The 23458-nt window shown below is 43.7% G+C and overlaps 1 long non-coding RNA gene across 1 annotated transcript in view; it reads left to right on the top strand.

The window, feature by feature from the left end:
- The first annotated feature begins 2647 nt into the window (after positions 1-2647).
- LOC121278915 overlaps positions 2648-23458 on the top strand; it is a 52629-nt gene continuing 31818 nt past the window's right edge. Inside the window, exon 1 of the long non-coding RNA XR_005943294.1 lies at positions 2648-2706. This is a non-coding gene — a long non-coding RNA (uncharacterized LOC121278915). The remainder of the gene's footprint in view (positions 2707-23458) is intronic.

Below are 23458 nucleotides of genomic sequence, written 5' to 3'. Positions count from 1 at the left end.
AGCCTCTTTGGCTTCATTCAATTGATTCTTCAGCTCTTCTGTCTCCTTCTCATACATGTTGAACTTCCTCCTGGAACCTTGACCATTGCTGCGTCTTCTCTGCCAACTGGTTCTTCAATTTGTTCAGTGTGATATTAAATTCTTCCTGTTTCTCTTCATAATTTTCCAGAGGTACAAACTTTGACCTGAGGGATCCTTGTAGTGTGTCTTTCAACAAGTTTTCATTTCCTTTGAGAAGCTCACTCACTTCATCTTGAATTCTGTGATTTAGCAGAGTCTCCTCGAGTTTCTTCTGCTGTTCTTCCATGTCGTTGTTTAAGATGGTTTTCATTTCTTCAGGATGCTGAATGGCTACACATTCCTTTTTCATACAGTTGTGGTCCTTGGACTCTCCAGGGTCTTTCCTTTCCAGCTCAGGAACTCTTCCAGCTTCCTTTTGAAATCTCACTGGCCAATCAGTGTTAATTTCCCTCAACCAATTTTGACCTAGAAGACTTGGTCCTCTGCCTTCTAATACCATTGCTGGTCGTTGTGCTGTTTGGTGTTTATAATAACAGGTACTCTGGTGATATCTTTTACCTGGATTTCTTTGCCTGTGTACATTTTCAACTTGCAGAGGTTTGTTCCAAATTTAATTGTTGAGCACCCTTATTTAAATATCTGAAAATGTGTTTTCCTACTACAGTGGAAGAAGCACCAGTGTCAACTTCCATTTATAAGGGTTTACCATTCACTTGCAATGTGACAGTAATTGGCCCTGTCTTCCCAACTTTCATGTTGAGTAAGGGATAAATGTTAGAATTGGTTCTTTCTGGCTCTACCACTCTAAATACTTCATTGGACTTCGTTTGAAGCCAGTTGAAATTTTGCTTTTCAATATTTCAATGTGTGTCCACTTTTGTGACAAAAATAACACTCCACCTTTTTAAATTGCCAATCGTTAGGAGTATGATTGTTTCTGCATCAATAAAAATTAGCTTACAAATGTGCTGTTAAGCTGTTGCCTCTAAATTTTCAGTTATCCAGGGTTGTTTCCTGCTTCGTAGTGGGGTCCTGGCTTTTCTTGCCATTTTTGGCTGACCGTTCCTGCCCAACTAGGAAAACGGTGCCATTTTGCGCACCTTGAATTGCTTGTGAATCTCTTGCAGTGCAAATGTTATTTTTAACGCTTTCTTAAAATCAAGATCCACTTCAGTCAGCAATCTTCTCTGAATAGTATCCTCTTGCAAACCACAGACCAAACAATCCCTGAGTATATCATTCAGGGTTTCACCGAAATCATAATATTCCATTAGTTGTTTTAATTTCACCATGTAGGTAGCAATGGTTTCCCCTGGGGCTCTGTTCTGTGAATTGAAGCTGAATCTCTGTATTGTGACTGAGGGCTTGGGTTTAAAATGTCGCTTAACAAGGTCTACTAATTCACTGAAGGGCACCGATCGCCGTCAAGCTTCAAATTAAACTGTAGGTGTTGTTCCCACAAATACTTAGGAGAATCCCTCTCCTCTTTTCCTCCCCTGTGATTTCATTGGCTTGTAAGTAATATGCAAGACATTCTATTATTGAGACCAGTTGTCTGTGGCTGCTTCAAAGGGATTGATTCTGCCAAACTGTGGCACCTTGGGTGAGTATATCTTCCTTTCTTTTTAATTATCTCAGATACTCACAATCACTGGGCGAGGGACAGTACCGGATCTGATTTATCTTTGTTGCCAGTTTTTCATAGAGTTGATTTGCCGGGCAGCTTTTCTTGGTGGAAACATTGAACTTTATTTACAAGACAGCAGCAGCAGCTACATGTGCGCATCCAACTCTATAACTAAAGAAGAACCCTTCCCTAGAGCCCTGCATGGCCAACTATTGGTTTACACAGATCATATGATCTTACAACACTGGTTTACTCTTAAAGCTAGAATTCTACATTTATCAAAACTATAATTACTACAGGCAGGAACACTGCTGTGTGACAAATCTAAAAGTTGCTTTTCACTGGGGAAACTGGACTCCATTTTGGGATACATGGTGACATTAAATGCTAGACATCATGGACCAAATTAAACTGTACTGTCACTTGTATGTTTGCCACCCCCATTTTAGAATGCAATCCTGCCCAATTTACCATTCACTTCATAAACTGAGACCAATTGCACCATCTCTGCTATCACTATGTGTGAGACTAGCTAACTTAGCTTGGAACAGGATACAGTCTGGGGCTTTGCTATCTTTATAATTCAACCTCCTGCTCCGTAAAGCTGAGCCACCCTTCCCCCCACAATCCTCATCCTCAGGATTCTCTTGCACGGCTGGCTAGCGGTACAGCTTCCATTTCCATTGTAGTAGAGAAGCACAAAGGGCCTGCAGAAAGTAGATTTACTCCAGCACTTGCAGCTAAAACAATTTTGTCTAACCTTTCTCAATACAATGGAGATAGTATTCTGAGTATGAAAGTGAGATGTGTATTGTAAGAGTATGGCAGGACAGTGAATTATCAGCTTCCACCATGTGCAGGAGAAATAATGAGTGGCAGAGATAAGACCTGTGAACAGCTGAGATAACATTTTCTTCTATGCATGGGAATGCGCGTGGGCGCTCCTACAATTTGCATGTCTGCATTCACAGGATATATTTTCCAGTTGGTAGAACAAGCATGCGAAGGCCAGGAAATTGCACAGAAAATCATATTGTCACATCCCTGTCTGGATTACAGTGAGTGCAAGAGCTTTATTATCATATTTAAATTGATGGTAATGGCATTACAAAGCAGCATAACATGATTCCCAGATTTTCTTATGACGATTGTGCTCTGTATTCAGCTCACTCGTATAAAAATGCATAATGAAAGCCAGATATGTTCTGAAGTTTCAGAAGTTTTGTCAAAGAGTGAACTACATTAATTTTTAAGGGTAGACTGGCAGATTTTTGTTAGTGTCCTTTGATTACTACACTGAAAAATGTAATATAATTTTCTACAGGTACTTCTCCATTTTTCTTTTAGCACCTTTACTCCAGATATTTTTAACTTTTGTTTTTCAGACTGCTCTTGTAGGTGCATCTTTGTATTTGAGAGTATTTTTTTCACTTGCCCTCATACCTAAATAGGTTTTCTCCCAGGATAATGGATAAAGAATTGTTTCTTTTAAATTGCATCAGCTACAGGTTTTATTCTGAGCCCCCACAGGATCCTTCCAGTCTTCAGACTGCACTAGATCCATGTGAAGCATTAACAGCCAAATAAATACATTAAACAGCAAAAGGACACTCAAACCACAGTAGTGACCTATTTATTCACAGTAGTTCATAGAATCATATAAGAACATAGAAACGTAAGAAGTAGGAAAAGGAGGAGGAGGCCCTTCGAGCATGCCTCACCATCCATCAAGATCATGGCTGAATAACTGGGAGGGTGTGCAAGCTGTGAGATATGGATGTGAGTCTTCCAGCAGTACTAAATGTGTGAGAGTGAGGTGAAGCTATGAATTTTAGGTGTGAATCCTGATTGATAGGGACTGTTGGTAGGTGAGTAATGTCGACATGGTGCATTGAGTGATCTGCGTAGCTAGTGGTGCAGTTGGTGAGATATGACAGTTAAAGATACATTCACTGATCTTGACCATTCATGTGAGTTCACTGATCATTTTGTGGCAGTGTACCCAGGTCCTCGCTTCTGGCACTGACTGTCATTGATATCTGGTACAGTTGCCTTTGCATAGTTTGTCTGGAGGGACTCCTGGCCACCCCACCGACCCCCCATGGACAAAACACATCTCTCCTCCTTTCCACCTCCTCCACCAAGGTCACCAGTGCAGCTTCAGAAATTCTTGGTACCAGCTTTCTGCCATTATGCCATTATGAATGCTCCCCCCGCCATCAAACCCACTTTTAGAATGACTCTGAGCATCTGTTCCTGTAGAGTAGAGTAGAGGGTTAACTCTATTGAAAGTTGCTGAGCATGTGTGTAAGGAGTTATGACACAGTGATGGTCACCCACTGAAGGAAAAGGACTGAGATGAATCTTAGAAAGTAGCTCAGACTATGTCTTGGTCTTACTTAATCTTTGTAACAAGTGTGTAAAGAAATGTGTTTTCAACAAAAGCCCGTTGCCTCCAGCAAGATCTCTTCTAGAGTAAGATGCTAACAAATCCTGACATGAAACCAAAATAACCGAGTTCCAAACACAATGTGGGAGCACGGAGTGTGATGAGGTCGGAGTGCGACGAGAAACAAGTGCTAACTTGCGAATGGGCACAGAAGGGGAAGGAGGTGCTGCTTTTTATATCCTTTTTTCAGCCTTCAGAAGCTGGTGATTGTTCAAGGCTTAATTAGGTGAGCAGGTAGGTGATGGTTCAATGAGTTTTTAAGACTTTATCCCTCAAAATGTGGGCAGTAGGTTAACATGGAGTGGGAAGTGAAGGATCCAGTTGTCATAGTCTTGATCAGATCAGCCATGATCCAATTAAATGGCAGAGTATACTTGATGGGTTGAATGGCCTGCATCTGCCGTAATTTTTTTTTTGATCTAATGATTTTATGATCACAGTGCACCTCCCTGTTAAGAGATGCAGGCTAGTCAAGGTAGTGCAGTCTAGCTTTAACTCATGGTAGTGCAAGCTATCTTTAACTCATGCCAGCCTCTCAAGGTTTTGCATTCCCTACTCAGCATGCAGCCACTCAATAATGTGTTTTGCACTGGCTGAACACTGCAATCATTTCAATTAGCAGGCAGCACAAAGTTTGCATTGGAAGTAACAGGCCTGGAGTAATCCTGCGTTAAGATCAGTAAGTTCGCGGATGACATGAAAATTGGTGGGGAGGTAAATAGTTAGGCCCTGCCTAACATTGCCCCTAGTCTTTTTAAATCCATGTTTCCATCACCATATTTCGATTTAGTTCATCTAGTCTCCTGCTCCCGGCATGCCCTCCTGCACTCTTCTTTGAATTAGTCATAGTCATAGTGGTCTACAGCACAGAAAAAGGCCCTTTGGCCCATCGAGTCAAACAGGTACCTAACTATTCTAATCCCATTTTCTAGCACTAGGCTCATAGCCTTGTATGGCATGGCATCACAAGTACACATCCAAATACTTCTTAAATGTTATGAGGGTATCTACCTCTCCCATCCTTTCAGGCAGTGAGCTCCAGATTCCCATCACCCTCTGGGTGAAATAAATCTTCCTCATATCCCCTCTAAACCTCCTGCTCCTTACCTTAAACCGATGCCCCCTAGTTATTGATCCCTCCACCAAGGGGAAATGTTCCTTCCTGTCCATCCTATCTATGCCCCTCATAATTTTATACACCTCAATCATGTGCCCCCTCAATCTCCTCTGCTCCAAGGAATATAACCCCTGTCTATCCAATCTCTCCTCATAACTAAACCTCTCCAGCCCAGGCAACATCCTGGTAAATCTCCTCTGCACTCTCTCCATTGCAATCACATCCTTCCTATCAAATGGATTCCAGCACTGCATGCAATACTCTAGCTGTGGCCTAACCAGCGTTTTATACAGTTCCAGCATAACCTCCCTGCTCTTATATTCTATGCCTCGGATAATAAAGGCAAGTATCCCATATGCCTTCTTAACCACTTTATCTACCTGTCCCACTACTTTAAGGGACCCGTGGACATGCACACTGAGGTTCATCTGATCCTCGGTACTTCCCAGAGTCCTACCATTCATCATGTATTCCAGTGCCTTGTTTGTCCTGCTCAAATGCATCACCTCAAACTTATCTAGATTAAATTCCATTTGCTACTGATTAGCCCAACTGACCAGCCTGTCTATATCCTCATGTAATCTAAGGCCATCCTCCTCACTATTTACAACCCACCAATTTTCATGTCATCCGAGAACTTACTGATCAGCCCTCCTACATTCAAGTCTAAATCGTTTGTATATACCACAAACAGCAAGGGACCCAACACCGATCCCTGTGGAACCCCGCTGGACACAGGCATCCAGTCACAAAAACACTCCTCAACCATCACCCTCTGCTTCCTGCCACTCAGCTAATTCTGAATCCAATTTGCAAAATTGCCTTCGATCCCATGGGCTCTTACCTTCATTATCATTCTCCCATGCGGGACCTCATCCCAGTCTACCATGCGGGACCTAAGCCTTGCTGAAGTCCAAGTAGACTACGTCAAATGCAAAGCCCTCATCTACACACCTGGTCACCTCTTCGAAAAATTCAATCAAATTGGTCAGACATGACTTCCCGTTAACAAAACCATGCTGACTGCCCTTGATTAATCCCTGCCTCTCCAATTCAGAAGTCAGAAGTGGTGCTACCGAGCCACTCTTGGTGATGGACATTGAATTGCATTCTGTGACCTTGCCACCCTCAGTGCTTCTCCCAGTTGGTGTTCAACATGGAGGAGTACTGATTCATCCATTGAAGGGCAGCAGTAGTGTGGTAATTAGCAGGAGGTTTCCTTGCCCATGTTTGACCTGATGCCATGAGAATTCATGGGGTCTGGAGTCAATGTTGAGGACTCCCAGGGCAAATCCCTACCGACTGTCTACCACGGTGCCACCACCTCTGATGGGTCTGTCAGGCGGTGGGAACAGGTCATACCCAGGGATGGTGATAGTGGTGTCTGGGATAATGTCTGTAAGGTATGATTTGGTGCGTATGGCTATGTCAAGCTATTGCTTGACTTTTCTGTAGGACAGCTCTCCCAATTTCGGCACAGGCCTTCAGAGCTGACAGGGCTGGGTTGTTGTTGTTTTCGGTGCCCAGGTCGATGCCAGTTTGGTCTGTCTGGTTTCATTCCTTATTTTAGGCTTCATAGAGGTTTGATACAATTGAGTGGCTAGGCCATTTTAAAGAGAATAAAAGTCAACCGTATTATAATCGGCCTTGGAGGTCACATGTAGGCGAAACGCAGTAAGGATGGCAGATTTCCTTCCGTAAAGGGCATTAGTGAACCAGATGGGTTTTTAATGGCAATTGCCTCACCCCCTTATTACTGAAATTAACTTTTAATTCCAAATTTATGAATTGAATTTAAATTCCGCCAGTGTTGCGATTTGGACGGATATCCCCAGAGGATTAGCCTGGGCCTCTGGATTACTAGTCCAGTGATATTACCCCACTGCCTTCCCTCAGTCCTCTCTTATACTTGCTGCTAGCAACAAATTTTTATGATATACAAGTAAAAAGCTTGATTTGCAGATGATCCAGAATTAATCCCTGCAGAACACCACTCGTTACTAAGCAGACCCCCTCCGCTTCACAAAACTTTCAGCCTTCCACTCCATAAACAGCATTCAATCCAATTAGTCTGTTTGCTATTCATTGCAAAGTCTTATTTTACTTTATCGACCGCAATGTGGAATAAAATTATTTCTACAAAATGTAAATTGATAATATTGATAGGATTGCCTTGTTCATTGAATTTAATTTTCTTCTCAATGAATTCCAGTCCATTAGTGAAGCATATCAATCCCTGATGACTATTCTTAATGAACTCTGTGGTCTTGTGGTAAAATTAGACAGTACCATGTAAAATATTCTCAATCATATTGATTGATTGAGCTCTGGGAGGTGAAGAATTACCTACAGGCAGTACTCCATTGGGAACATTGAGTGGCTGTACAAAGTGGCCACCAGATTGGTAGCTATGAGGTGCAATCAGTTGGATGGGGCCAATGCAAGCTGTCTCCAGGGCAGGCATTGAAAAGGCTGAAGAAAGCTATTGCAGCCATTACATCTATTCGTGGTGCTGTTTGTGCCAAAGCATCTCTTCTTGGGTGGGACCTGAAAAATCGCGCAAAGTTGGGGGGCAACAGCACCAAAGATCTGCAGTGCCACAGAGGCCAGAAGCAGGACATGGCAAGTAAAAGTACTGCAAACAACCAGACATGCAATACACTGAAATCTTGTTGTACAGGAAATCAGGAAAGCTTCGTCCTACCCAGGGATTCATGGAAAGTCCTGAGGACGTCAGGAACGTCAAGTGGTATTGTCACTCGACAAGTATTCCAGATGACCCAGAGTAATGCACCTTTGGAAGGCAATGGTACAACCCACTATAGTTTGGTTAACTGCATATAATAGATCAGCAATTCATTGCATAATGCAGCAAAAATCAATGGCATGGTCATTACAGGTCTTTTATGTATTGATACACAAGGTCCAGCTATAATAGGCCTAAAAGCATGCGGAGACCTTAAGCTCATCACTATTCATGGGATCAGCAGGGTATCAGCAGACATACCAGATATCAAGAACAACCCTATTCCGTCAGACCTTGACTTGAAATCTGAATACTTAGGCCTACCTTGTTAGCTCTGTTATGTCTGGAATGGCGCTGGCTATGGATTCTCTCTCAAATCTGGTTTCAAATTCCTGGACTTCACTGGACATTCAGACCCTGGAATCCACCATAACAAGCACCTGCGAAGAAGTATTTGGTCTTTCTATCAGGAAACATCGTGATTGGTGTGGTAAAGTGGAGTATCATGTACCTTTAAGAGATTGAAAATGGACTGACCATGTGACAGTACTGACCAAACACTGCACAGTGCGGGGCTACTGGTTATCTGAAAGTCTAGAGCTGGAGGTGGTTGTGGGAGCATGCAAGGATTTAGCGCTTTGCCTTCTGTTGCAATAAGCAATCACAGTTTGTTCTTATGTTGGCCTCTCTCCATTATTCATAGCGAGCATCAACTAACAAGTGTATATGAAGGCGTGCAATTCGAGTTTACTCGACCAATGAACTCATAGAGTCAAGATATAAAAACTGGTTTGACAAAAACAACCAAAAGATACAGGACCTAGTGAGGCATAAACACAGAGCTTTCATTGACTGGAAACTTCATCACGATTTAAGAGAAAAGAAGCAATCCTGCAGTTGGTTGAAGGCAGTGGTCAGCATAAAACCCATGATAAAAAGAACAACTGGTGGGCAAGAAAGAGTGTGGGAGATCCAACAACTTGTGGACACCAACAACATGCGCAGTTTCTTCAGCACTGTTAAGACGGTCTATGGTTGGAGCACTCAAGGGCCCATCCTTGCTGAGAGCCAGGCATGGAGGGGAACTCATCGAGGTCAGGGAGGCAGTCAGTTCTCGCTGAAGAGAAGATTTTGAAGAATGCCCCAATTGAGTCTGCCTTCACCTGGAATGTCTTCAATTCCATTCCTCAGTACCCTGTCTGTCCCGATCTTGGAGCCACACCGGTATAGAGCGAAGTTAAAAAAGCCATCCGACAGCTGAATAACAACAAAGCCCTTGAAGCAGATAAAATCCCTGCTGAATTTCTGAAACATGGTGGGGATACACTACTGGCATGGCTGCACAACCTCAGATCCCTCATCTGGAAAGAAGAGCGCATGCTGGGGGATCTTGGGGACGCTGTGATCATGAACACATTCAAGAAGGGAGACAAGTCCAATTGCGGTAACTGCAGAGGAATCTCCCTGCTGTCTGCCACAGGGAAGATCATTGCAAGGATTCCTCCTCAATCGCCTCCTGCCAGAGGCCAAGGAACTCCTTCCAGAGTTACAGCGTGGTTTTTGCCCATCCAGAGGCACCACCGACATGACCTTCAGTGCACAGAAAACTCAAGAAAAATGCACGGAAAAGCACCAATCACAGTACATGGCTTTTTTGATCTCAAAAAATTCTTTGAGCCTGTCAGCCTTGAAGGCTTATAGAGTATCCTCCTCAAATTTGGCTGCCCTCAGAAATTTGTCACCATCCTCCACCTACTCCTCAGTGACATGCAAGTCTGACCCTCACCAATAGAACCACCACAGACTCTGTCTCACTGAAAACTGAAGTCAGACAAGGCTGTGTGATCGCACCAACACTCTTCTCTATTTTCCTCATGGCAATGCTGCACCTCAGCTCCAAAAAATCATTAACAAGCATGGAGATAATCTACAGGACATACAGGAAGCTGCTTCATCTACAGTGCCTTCAATCCAAACCCAAAACCCTCCAACCTCAGTCATGGAGCTTCAGTTTCACACAGTATCACAGAATCATAGTGCAGCAGAGGCCCTTCAGCCCATCGAGTCTGCACCGATACATGAGAAACACCTGACCTACCGACCTAATCCCATTTACCAGCACTTGGCCAATAGCCTTGAATGTTATGACGTGCCAAGTGCTCGTCCAGGTACTTTTTAAAGGATGTGAGGCAACCTGCCTCCACCACCCGCCCAGGCAGTGCATTCCAGACCTTCACCACCCTCTGGGTAACAAAGGTTTTCCTCACATCCCTCCTAAACCTCCTGCCCCTCACCTTGAACTCATGCCCCCTTGTGAGTGACCCTTCAACTAAGGGGAACAGCTGCTCCCTATCCACCCTGTCCATGCCCCTCATAATCTTGTACACCTCGATCAGGTCGCCCCTCAGTCTTCTCTGCTCCAACGAAAACAACCCAAGTCTATCCAACCTCTCTTCATAACTTAAATGTCTCATCCCATGCAACATCCTGGTGAATCTCCTCTGCATCCCCTCCAGTGCAATCACATGCTTCCTATAATGTGGCGACCAGAACTGCACACAGTACTCCAGCTGTGGCCTCGCTATGGTTCTTTACAACTCCAACATGACCTCCCTACATTTGTAACCTATGTCTCGATTGATAAAGGCAAGTGTCCCAAATGCCTTTTTCACCACCCCATTAACATGCTTCTCTGCCTTCAGAGATCTATGGACACACATGCCAAGGTCCCTTTGTTCCTCAGAACTTCCTAGTGCCATGCTGTTCATTGAATACTTACTTGTCAAATTACTACTTCCAAAGTGTATCACCTCACACTTTTCAGGGTTAAATTCCATCTGCCACCTATCTGCCCATTTGACCATCCCGTCTATATCTTCCTGTAGCCCAAGACACTCAACCTCACTGTTAACCACCCGGCCAATCTTTGTGTCATCCGCAAACTTACTATTCTAATCCTAACCCCCACATAGTCATCTATGTCGTTTATATAAATAACAAATAATAGGGGACCGAGCACAGATCCCTGTGGTACGCCACTGGACATTGGCTTCCAGTCACTAAAGCATCCTTCTGTCATCACCCTCTCTCTCCTACAACTAAGCCAATATTGAATCCACCCTATCAAATTACCCTGTATCCCTTGTGCATTTGCCTTCTGTACAAGTCTCCCATATGGGACCTTGTCAAAGGCTTTGCTGAAATCCAAATAAATTACATCAACTGCACTAGCCTCATCTACACTCCTGGTCACCTCCTCAAAAAATTCAATCAAATTTGTTGGGCATGATCTCCCTCTGACAAAACCATGCTGACTATCCCTGATCAAACCATGCCTCTCCAAGTGGAGATAGATACTCTCCTTCAGAACTTACTCCAATAGTTTCCCTGACATGAGACTCACTGGCCTGTAGTTCCCTGGCTTATCTCTACAACCCTTCTTAAATAGAGGAACCACATTAGGTGTCCTCCAGTCCTCTGGCACCTCCCCCATGGCCAGGGAGGAATTAAAAATTTGGGTCAGAGCCCCTGCAATCTCCTTCCTTGCTTCCCTCAGCAGTCTGGGACACAAGACATCCGGACCTGGAGATTTGTCCACTTTTAAGCCTGCCAACAACTCCAAAACCTTGTCACTCCCTGTATCAATTTGCTTAAGAACCTCGCAGTCTCTCTCCCTGAGTTCGATATCTTCATTCTCATTCTCTTGGGTGAAGACAGACGTGAAGTATTCATTCAACACTCTAGTGATGTCCTCTGGCTCCACCCATAGATTGCCCCCTTGGTCCCTTATGGGCCCTACTCTTTCCCTGGTTATCCTCTTCCCATTGATATACTTACAGAATATCTTGAGATTTTCCCTACTTTTACCAGCCAGAGCTTTCTCATATCCCCTCTTTGCTCTCCTAATTGCTTTCTTAAGCTCCACCCTGCACTGTCTGTACCCCACTAATGCCTCTGCTGATTTGCTTCCCTTGTACCTGCTAAAAGCCTCTCTTTTCCTTCTCCTCGTAACCTGAATATCTCTGGTCATCCATGGTTCTCTGGGCTGGTTATTCCTTCCTATCACCCTAGAGGGAACATGTTGAGCCTGTACCCTCCCCATTTCCTTATTGAACATTCCCCACTGTTCCTCTGTAGATTTCCCCACAAATAACTGTTCCCAGTCTACCTTGGCCAGATCCTGCCTTATTTTACTAAAATCCACTCTCCCCCAATCCAAAACATTTTTTTGCAACTTGTCGATTTTCTTAAACTGTACCATGCTATGGTCACTATTGCTAAAATGATCACCCACCTCCACCTCAGCTACCTGTCTGGCTTCATTCCCCAGAATCAAGTCCAGCACTGTGTCGTCCCTTGCTGGACCCTCTACATATTGACCTAAAAAGGTTTCCTGTACACACTTCAAGAAATCCACTCCATCCAAGCCTTTAACACTATGACTATCCCAATTAATGTTAGGAAAGTTGAAATCACCTAATATAATCACCCTTTTGTTATTGTTTTTACACACCTCCGCAAATTGTGCACATATATGATCCTCAATTTCCTGTTGACTCTCTGGGGGTCTATAATAAACACCTAATAATGTTGTTGCCCCTTTTTTATTCCTAAGCTCTAACCACAAAGCTTCATTTGATGCCCCCTGTAAGATATCATCTCTCCTTCCTGCAGTAACTGACTCATTAACTAATAATGCAACGCCTCCTCCTCTTTTACCCCCTCCTCTTTCTTGCCTGAAGATTCTATATCCTGGAATGTTGAGCTGCCAATCCTTTCCTTCCCTCAACCACACTTCAGTGATGGCTACTACATCACAATTCCACATATCAATCCTCACCCTTAACTCATTCATTTTACCTCTAATATTCCTGGCATTAAAGTAGAGGCCATCCAGCCTGGCTTTACTCCCTTGAAGCTTATTGCAGCAGTACTCCGTCTGACTTGATTGTTTTACTGTATAATGATGTGTCGCTATTCTGCTAACATTTTGTGCCCCTCCTCCTGCTGAATTAGTTTAAACTCCTCCCAACAGCACTAGCAAACCTGCTCGCAAGGATGTTAGTCCTGCTCTGGTTCAGATGTAGACCGTCCCGCTTGTACAGGTCCCACCTTCCTCAGAAACGGTCCCAGGATCCAGGAATCTAAAACCCTCCCTCCTGCACCAACTCTTAAGCCACATATTCACCTGTGCTATTCTCCTATTTCTGAGCTTGATAGCATGTGGCAATGGGAGGAATCCAGAGATTACAACCCGAGAGGTCTTGCTTTTTATTTTACTTCCTAACTCCCTGAATTCTTGATGCAAGACCCTATCCCTCTTTCCACCTATGTCATTGGTACCAACATGTACCATGACCTCTGCCGTATCACCCTCCCACTTCAGGATGCCCTGCAGTCGCTCAGTGACATTCCAGACCTTGGCACCAGGAAGGCAACATACTATCCTGGAGCCACATTGACAGCCACAGTAGCGCCTATCTGTTCCCCTGACTTTCGAATCCCCTACCACTATTGATCTTCCTCCCTTCCTCTGCTCCTGTACAGGCAGGCTGCTTGTGGTGCCAGAAGCTTGGCTCTGTCCACACTCCCTGGAGGAACCAGCGCCCTCATCAGCCTCCAAAATGGAATACCAATTTGTGAGCGGGACCCCAGGGGACTCCTGAACTACTGTTCTGTTTCTCCTGGACTGCCTGGTGGTCACCCATTCCCTTCCTTCCTCAAGTCCCTTCATCTGCAGTGTGACCACCTCTCTAAACGTGTTATTCATGATGCTCTCAGACTCATGGATTCTCCACAGTGTCCCCAGCCGCCTTCCAGCTCTGATACCCAAGCTTCCAAGAGCTGCAGCTGGACACACTTCCTGTACACTTGCTGGTCCCGGGCACTGGAAATGTCCCCGTCTTCCCACATGGAGCACGAGGAGCACACCACGGCTTTGAGCGCTCCTGCCATGACTTACCCTTTAAATTAAACCTTTTAAGTCAATTACTCTAGGGCTTTTCTTTCCTGATCCTCGTTACTGTAGAATATACAAACTGTAAACCACAAAAAGACTTTAAACTATAAGCGATTAAAGTAGTAAACACCTTACCCACTACTTACCAGTGATTCCTTTCCCTTTTAGCCTCTCCTGCTGCAGCATGCTCTGAAGATTTAAGAAGTTGGATAGCAAGGAAACAATGCAAAGAGCACCTCATCGCATATGCACCGAATTCCCGCTTTGCACCAAATTCTGAATACCTACTCTGGCTGTGCCCCACTCAGGATGTGCTCTCTCTCTTGTTTGTATGCAAGCACACTGTAGTATGCTTCTAGATAATCCCTTTCTTAAATAGAGCTGCGTGGACTCACCACTATTTACGCTTTCAATAGTAATTAACACCTATTCAGGCCCTAATCAGGCTTCAGGTGATTGACAGTTAACTGTCACACAGTCAGCTGAGTCAGCTACCTTACCAACCTTTCAACTAGACTACTGAACTTACAAAATTTAAAGAGTAATTAAACAGAAAGACTTACCAGTTCAATTCCTGCTTTGCACCAAGTTCCAAATACCCACTCTGGCTCTGTCCCACTCAGGATGTGCTCACTCTCCTGTTCGTGTGCAAGTATGCCGATGACACTTCTGTGTGCGCTTACTCAGGAACTGAGCTCCAGGTCATTGTCAAAACCTTCCCCAAACCATATGAGAAATGGGCCTTTCACAAAACACCCGAAAAACTATGATTATCTTCCAACCAGCTCCAACAGCAAAGCATCCCCTCCACCCTGCTGTCGATTAAGATCAACTGTGAGATCCTGGAAGATGTGAACCATTTTCCACATCTTGGGAGCCCCCTCTCGATGAAGGCAGACATAGGTGACAAAATTCATTATTGCTTCCAACGTGTCAGCTCAGCATTCAGTTGACGGAGGGAAAGAATATTTGAGGACCAGGATCTCAAACCCAAGACTAAGCTACTGGTCATCGGGCAGCAGTGATACCTGAGCTCCAAATGCTTTGGAGACTTGGACAATCTACATCAGGCACCTCAAAGCACTGAACAAGTAGCAATGCCTTCACAAGATCTTCCAAATCTGGTGGCAAGAAAGGTGGTACAACAGACCTCTCCCATGGCAAATTACTCAACATTGAGGCGCTAATCATTCAAAACCAGCTCCACCGTGTGGGACATGTTATTTGCATGCCTAACAGCAGACTCGCAAAGCCCTTCTTTGGAGCTCGGTAACAGCAGGAGACTCCCAAGATGACAGCACAAATGCTTCTGGGATTTCCTCAAAACGTCCCTGATGAGGTCAACCATATCCACTGACTTCTGGGAGACCCTGGCTTGTGACCGGCCAAAATGGAAAAGGCTGGTTCAGGAGGGCACTGAGCACATAGAATGATTTCATTGGGAATGTGCAGAGGCAAAGCCGAGGCATCAGAGGGATCGTACAAACCTCCAAAACAGCTCAACTACACAACCCTTCCAGCGCCAGCTTCTCCACATTTGGCAGAGTCTGCAGCTGGGGCAGAACGGTATTATCTCTAAAGTACAACAATACACCGCCTGGTGCAATTTGATTACTTACGTGGTAAAGAAGGACGGAACGATTAGGTTATGTCTGGGCCTGAGATCAACATTGAAAAGATGCCCATGCAAGTTGCCAACATTAGAGGAGTTAAATCCAAAGTTTGCAGGTGTAAAATTCTTCTCTAAGTTAGATGCTGAAAGCGGTTACTGGTCTATCCATCCAGCAGAATGTTTGCAGGAGTTGACAACATTTCGGGCATTTCTGTTTTCAAAGATTGCCTTTTAGATTATCAGTCAGCCAGTACTAATTCCAACAGCACATGGACTGAAGCACTGGAGAAGTGCTGGGGTTGCTGATGTTGTCAAGATGGAGGAAGAACACAATGTCAATTTAAATCTCTTAATGGAAGCAGCACATTGTGAAGGCCTTGTCTTCAACAGTCGAAAATGCGAGGTGAATGTGTGTCACATTAAGTTTTTCGATTCTATACATTTAAGCAATGGATCCAAGCAAGTTGGAGGGCAAACACTCCATGACTACTCCACAAGACAGGGAGGATCTACAGTGTGGCCTAAGATTTTTTAACTTCTTCGCAGGATACATTCCCAACTTTGCTTAGAAGGCATCATTGCTCAGGGAGATATTGAGAAAGGAAGTACTGTTCTTATGGAAAGAGGATCATCAGCACATATTTGAGGCATTAAAAAAGTCACTGCCAGGGGCAGAATCCTCACTCAAGCTTTATGACCCAAGGAAAGAAACCACCATGGAGATAAATGCTTTACAAAAGGGGCTTGGAGCTTGCATTCTGCAGGATGGAAAATCCATTGCGTTCGGACCAAAGAGTTTATTTCTAGGACAAGCAAATTATTTAAATATAGAGCAGGAAATGTAGCTCTAGTGTTTGGTGTAACATGATTTCATACATATCTGCTTGGAAAGAGATTCATTGCAGTAACAGACCATAAACCTCTTACAATGATATGGCAAAAACCATTGACAAATGCATCGCCTATGTTACGGCTATAATCAAAATTCAAGCATATAACTGTGCAGTTCATTACAAGCCAGGTAACTTGATGGTTAATTCAGACACTTTGGCCAGAATTTTATGTTCCGCAGCTGGGTGCACGCCCAACCTGAACGGGCGTGAAATTGCGCGAGATGACTTCAGGTGAGTGTGCCAATGTTATTGCGCACTCGTGATATTTTGCTTGGCGAGCTCATTCAAAAGCCGGAAGAGTGCCTGCTGACAAGTAAGTGGGCAATTAAGCCCATTAACTTCCCAATTGTCAGCGATTTTTCGTGGCTCTTCCAACCTTCTTGTTGGTGGAATGGCCAATCGACTTTACATTTTTGATGAAGCCTCATCCAAGGGCGGGATGAAATCCCAGTTAGGATTTAAAATAAAAAGAAATATCTGGGGACTGTTTTTTTATGAGGTCTGTTTTCAGGTGCTTGATTGCGTTGCATGGATATTTACTTATTTGCAGGTCTGCAGCTCCCTGAGGCAGCTGCCTGCCTTCAGGGAGCTCTCTCAAAGCACTCACCCATGCCCACAGTGACGTCAGCGCCCGCCCTCTTCCTGCCCTCAATGGCAGCGATCAGCCTTACTTCAGGCACGTTCCATGTTGACTGGCCCTTAATTGGCTAGCCAGCATAAGATCGTGGTCAGGGGCCGATCGCAGGCGGAAGCGCATTTTGCATCCGCTTCCAGGCCCGCTGATCACGCACACCGGGTAAGCGTGAAATTCAGGCCTTTGTGTAGGATGCCGAATCCAACAAATAATGTAGATGTTTCAATGGATCGGCAAGTCGATTCATGAGATACAGATGTCAAGATGTGTTACAAGTCGATTCCCTGAGTCTTGAGCAACACAAATGTCAACATTTGTGAGGAGAGACATCCAAAGATCCAGCAAGAGCATAAGAAATAGGAGCAGTAGTAGATGACATGGCCCATTGAGTCTGCTCTGCAATTCAATACGATCATGGCTGATCTTGGGCTTCAACTCCATTTGCACACCCGCTCCCCATACCATATTCCTTGAGAGACCAAAAATCTGTTTATCTTCGCCATAAATATATTCAACGAAGAAGGATCAGGAACCCTCTGGCATAGAGAATTCCGAAGATTCATAACCATTTCAGTGAAGAAATTTCTCCTCATTTCAGTCCTAAACAATTGGCCCCTTATCCTGAGACTGTGTCCCCTGTTTTAGATTCCCCGACCAGTGGAAACAATCTCTCAGTATCCTCCCTATCAAGCCCCTTCAGGGTTTTTTGGGTTTCAATGAGATCACCTCTCATTCTTCTGAACTCCAAAGAATATAAGCCAAGTTTACTCAGCCTTTCATCAGAGGGTGACCCCCTCATCCCAGGGACCAATTTAGTGAACTTTTGTTGTACCACCTCCAATGCAAGTATATCCTTTCTTAAATGTGGAGACCAATTACTCCACAAGCAGAACTCCAGATGTGGTCTCACCAAAACCCTGCACAACTGTGGTAAGACTTCTTTATTCTAGCACTCCAAACCCCTTGCAATATAGGCCAACATGTCATTTGCCTTCCTAATTGCTTGCTGCACCTGCATGCTAACTTTCTGACTTCCTTGTACAAGCACATACAAGGCTCTTTGAACATCAACAGTTACAAGTTTCTCACCTTTTAAAAAATATTCTATTTTTTTATTCTTACGATCAAAGCAAATAATTTCACACTTCCTTATATTGTACTCCATCTACCAACTTGTTGCCACTCACCTAACCTGTCTAAAGCTCTTTACAGCCTCTCTGTGTCTTCCCCACAGCTTACCTTTCTGCCTAGCTTGGTAACATCAGCAAACTCAGATACCACTCTCAGTCGCTTCATCTAAGACATTAATATAAATTGTAAATAGCTGAGGCCCCAGCACTGGTCCTTGTGGCACCACATAATTCACTGCCTGCCAACTTGAAAAAGCTCAGTTTATGCCCAGATTCCATTTTCTATCCATTAATCAATCCTCTATCCATTTCAATGCATTACCCCCAACTCCATGAGCCCTTATCTTGCCTATTAACCTTTTTTGTGGCACCTTATCAAATTTGTTTTGGAAATCAAGTTATACTGCATCTACTGGTTCCCCTTTATTTAACCTACTAATTACATCCTCAAAAACTCTAATAAATTTGTCAAACTGGATTTCCCTTTAATAAAATCATGTTCACTTGTTCTAATCATACTATACTTTTCTAAGTGCATTGTTAAGGCTTCCTGAATAATAGATTCCAGCATTTTCCCAACAACTAATGTTAGGCTAACTGGTCTGTAGTTCATGGTTTTCTCTCTCCTTTCTTGAAAAGCGGTGTAACATTTGCCAATTTCCTTAATCTAGGGAATTTTGAAAATCATAGCTAGCACATCCAGGCACAATGAGAAACCTCAATTGAGGATTAGCCTGATACACCACAAGAAATATAGGAAACCTTGATGCCATTTTGGGCCTATCAAGATGAATTAGGAATATCCAGAGGCATCATATTCAAGGATAGACAGGTTCCAGTGCCTGAGTCACTCCAACCAGACATTTTGACACACTTGCCTCAGGTTCACATGGGCTTTGAGTGCACTAGACGTCTGGTGAGAGAAATCCAGGAATCAGCAGTAATATAGAGAAGACTGTGAGGATATGTGAGGCATGTCAGGCATGAGAGCCAAGCCAGAAAATGGAGCCATTGATACGTCATGAGATTCTATCATACCGGAATGTCTACAGACCAATTTAATGTTCATTCTGATGACTTTCTACTAGTGATGGACTATTCTTCCAAATCTCCAATCATTCAACAACTACATGATATGTTGATATTCTGAGTGCCATTTTCGGTTTGTTTGGGGCACCAGAAGAAATTGGAAATTGTCTCAGGCAACGGCACATGGGCAAGCATGTGTGAAGTGGAGCATTGATCACATTACATCATCGCCACATTATCTTCGATCAAATGGTTTGTACTGTTGAGTGGCTGATTATTAAGTGCTGGGAAATAAAGCAGGATTTCCAGGTTGCAACACTACTGCTGAGGGCAACACCATTAAGTGCAAGTTTACCCTCATCAGTCAAGCTTACATTTGGGAGACAAGTCTGCCAACTCTTCCAAGCCATCACCTATCCACATATCCACCTGTAAGAAATGAGCTAATGGAAAACAGAGGAGGTGGAATGGTATGCATGATTAACATGCAGGTAAATATTTGACCATAGGACAAAATGTTTGGGGTTTTCATCCATAGAACCATTGAAAGGTTACGGTGCAGAAAGAGGCCATTCAGCCCATCAGCCCATTCAGCCAAAAAAAGAAACTAGCCACTCATTTTTAATCCCATTTTCCAGCAGCTGGTCCATAGCCTTGCAGGCTACCGCACCTCAGGTGCAAATCCAGGTACCTTTTAAATGAGTTGTGTGTTTCAGCCTCAACCACCAATTTAGGCAGTGAATTCCAGAGGCCCACCACCCTCTAGGTGAAAAAAGTTTTTCCTCATGTCTCCACGAATCCTTCTACCAATAACCTTAAATCTGTGCTCCCTAGTAATTGACCCCTCAACTAGGTAAACAGGTCTTTCCTCTCTACCCTATCTAGGCCCCTCATAATTTTGTACACCTCAATTAGGTCACTCCTCAGCCTCCTCTGTTCTAAAGAAAACAACCTTAGCCTATCCAATCTTTCCTCATATCTGCAATTATCCAGCCCTAGCAATATTCTTGCGAATCTCCTCAGCGCTCTCTCCAGAGCAATTATGTCTTTACCTTAATGCAGTGACCAGAACAATACACAAAATTCCAGCTGTGGCCTAACCAGCTTTTTATAAAGTTCCATCATTACATCCCTGCTTTTGTATTCAATGCCTCATCCAATAAAGGAAAGCATTCCATATGCTTTCCTGACCACCTTATCCATCTGTCCTGCCGCCTTCAAGGACCTGTGGACATGCACTCCAAGGTCCCTCACTTCCTCAACCCCTCTCAATATCCTCCCGTTTATTGAGTATTTCCTTGTTTTGTTTGCCCTGCCCAAATGCATTACCTCACACTTCCCCAGATTGAATTCCATTTGCCACTTTTCCACCCACTTAACCAAACCATTGATGTATTCCTGAAGACAACAGCTATCCTCCTCTCTATCAATTGCAAGGTCATTTTTTGCGTCATTTTTATACTTCCCAATCATGCCTCCCATATTTACGTTCAAATCATTAATATATACAACAAACAGCAAGGGTCCCAACACTGAGTCCTGTGGAACACCACTGGAAACCATTTTCCATTCGCAAAAACATCCATTAACCATTACCCTTTGTTTTCAGATGCTGAGCCAATTTTGAACCCAACCCACCACCTTCCCCTATATCCCATGAGATCTCATTTTCTTGATCAGCCTGTCATGTGGGACCTTGTCAAATGCCTTACTAAAACTTATGTAGGCAACATCCACTGCACTACCCTCATCAATGCTCCTTGTTACTTGTTCAAAAGATTCTATTAAGTTAGTAAAACGCAATCTTCCCCTAACAAAACCATTCTGACTATCCTTGATCAATCTGTGCCTTTCTAAATAGCAGTTTAAGCAGTCTCTCAGAATTGCCCACCACTGAAGTCAGACTGACCAGCCTATAATTTTCTGGCTTATTCCTGGCATCCTTTTTAAATATTGGTACAACATTTGCAGACCTCCAAACCTCTGGTACCTCACCTATGTCTGGTGAGGCTTGGAAAATGATCCTCAAAGCATCCGCTATTTCCCCCCTGGCTTTCTTTAAAAACCTGTGATAGAATTCCCTGTGTAATTTATCTACCCTGCAGGATGCCAGCCCCCCAGTACATCCTCTCTCATTATGCTTATTGTATCTAATATTTCACACTCCTCCTCCTTAAGTGGAATGTGTGCATCATCCCTCTCCTTAGTGAAGACAGAGACAAAATACTCATTGAGAACCCTGCCCACATCTTCAGCATCAACCCACAAATTACCATGTACATCTCTGATAGGCTCTACCCTTTCTTTAGTTAATTTCGTGCTCTTAATTTACTGGTAAATCATTCTTTGATTTTACTTGTCAATATTTTTTCACATCCTCTCTTTGCTTTCCTTAGTTCCTTTTTTAGTTCACCTCTGTACTTGACAGAGCGAACCTGGTTTCCAGTTTAAATAGCTAAGATTTGTCGCGAACCAAGATCGTATAAAGTGGTGACACCAAATGGAGCAATATTACACAGAAATCAATGCCGACTCAGGGAGATGTCCATGTAAGCAATCTCCAACATCCTATTGCCAGTAGAATGCATTCATAGGTGAGATCTGAACGTAACACTATGGAAGATCATGGTGAAGATAGCCGGTGTGATGTCATTATGCAAGAAAGCAACACACCTACCACTGTGATAACAGTTAGAGATATGAAAGAAGTTAAATGGTGACCAGATCAGGTCATATCAGCAAACCACCTTTATATTTCAGAGACCCGTAAACTCATAGGGCAGGATTTTACGCATCGGTGAGCGGGGGTGTGACCCGCTCGCCGACGCATAAAATGATGTGCGGTGACGTCGGGGGGAACTCCCGACATCACCACGCCCCATTTAAATTTTCAGGAAGGCGGGAGCGCAGCAAAATCAGCTGCACGCCCACTGACCTGTCAATGGCTAATTGAGGCCATTGACAGGGTCAATTAAGTAATTAAAGGACCTGCCCGTCCAACCTTAAGATTGGTGAGCAGGCCAGGAGTCCTGGAGAGAACTAGAAAAAACATGAAACCTCATCCACGGGCCGGATGAGGTTTCATGTAGGCTTTAAAAAATTTTAATAAAGATTTTGTAAAAATTATGGACATGTCCCAACTCATATGATATTGTCACATGAGGGGACATGTTAGGGAAATTTTATTTTTATATTTTTATCTTTTTTACATTTACAGCCGATCTCCCTGATGCTGCACCTAGCCTCAGGGAGATCAATGCTGGGCGGGCCTTAATTGGCCCGCCCATGTAAAATGGCAGTGCGCCTCCGATCGGTGGCGCCAATTGGAAGCGTGCCTGTACGCGCCCGCCCTTCAACTTCACCCCCAATGGGGGGAAAATTCAGCCCATAAGGTTGGAAACTCACAATTAACGCAAAAGTTTTGCTGAAATGGCAAAAGTGTTATGATGTCCTTGTTATTATCTGTATATTTATTATAAGTGTGCAATCTTAACTTTAGCAAAAAAGGGTATGTTGTACTTTGCTTTTAAGAGGCTACGTCCATAACCTGTATACATTGTCAGAAGAATATGATGTCATCTGTCACATGATACTGTAGTTGTAATGTGTTAGTTAGCCAAGCAAGACTTGCTAGTAAGAACTCTCCTGCAACATGTATATACTACAACAATCTTCAATAAAAAACTCACAATATCGTTTGAGTCATACTTGAGTGGTTGGTGAGTTTGTGTTTGAAGGATTGAAGGTAACACAACAATTTTCTTTAATAGATTTAAAAATAGTAATTTTCTATGTATCCCTGAATATCTTAGATTGCCCTTCAATTACATGATTTAAATTTAGATATTGAATAAATGAGAAATCCATCTTTGGCTGGAGAGTTCTTACTAGTTAGTCTTGCTTGACCAAACTTGATAGCCCATGAAAAAGGGCGCAGGGGTCATTGGATGGGACTAACACATGCCCATTGATTCTGATCCAAGTGTTTAGCCAAATTTATGTACTGTTGAATGGCTGCTCAACTCAGCAGGGGCCCCAAAATCATGAGAGGCTAGTTCCAATTAGAGCCAGCCTGCACCTTTTAAAGGGGAAGTCATTGCGGCTAGAGCAGGTGCTGGATGTCATTCTACTACTGATTCTAACCTAGAAAAGACACATAAATGTCATAAATGGTGAGCCCCAAGATTTTCTGGCTCTGCACTGGAGGCCTTGGTCGAGGAGATGGTGGGAAGAGAACCATG

This window comes from Carcharodon carcharias, chromosome 6 (assembly GCF_017639515.1).
Source record: "Carcharodon carcharias isolate sCarCar2 chromosome 6, sCarCar2.pri, whole genome shotgun sequence".
NCBI lineage: Eukaryota > Metazoa > Chordata > Chondrichthyes > Lamniformes > Lamnidae > Carcharodon > Carcharodon carcharias.
This window is presented reverse-complemented; position numbering and strand designations above follow the sequence as displayed.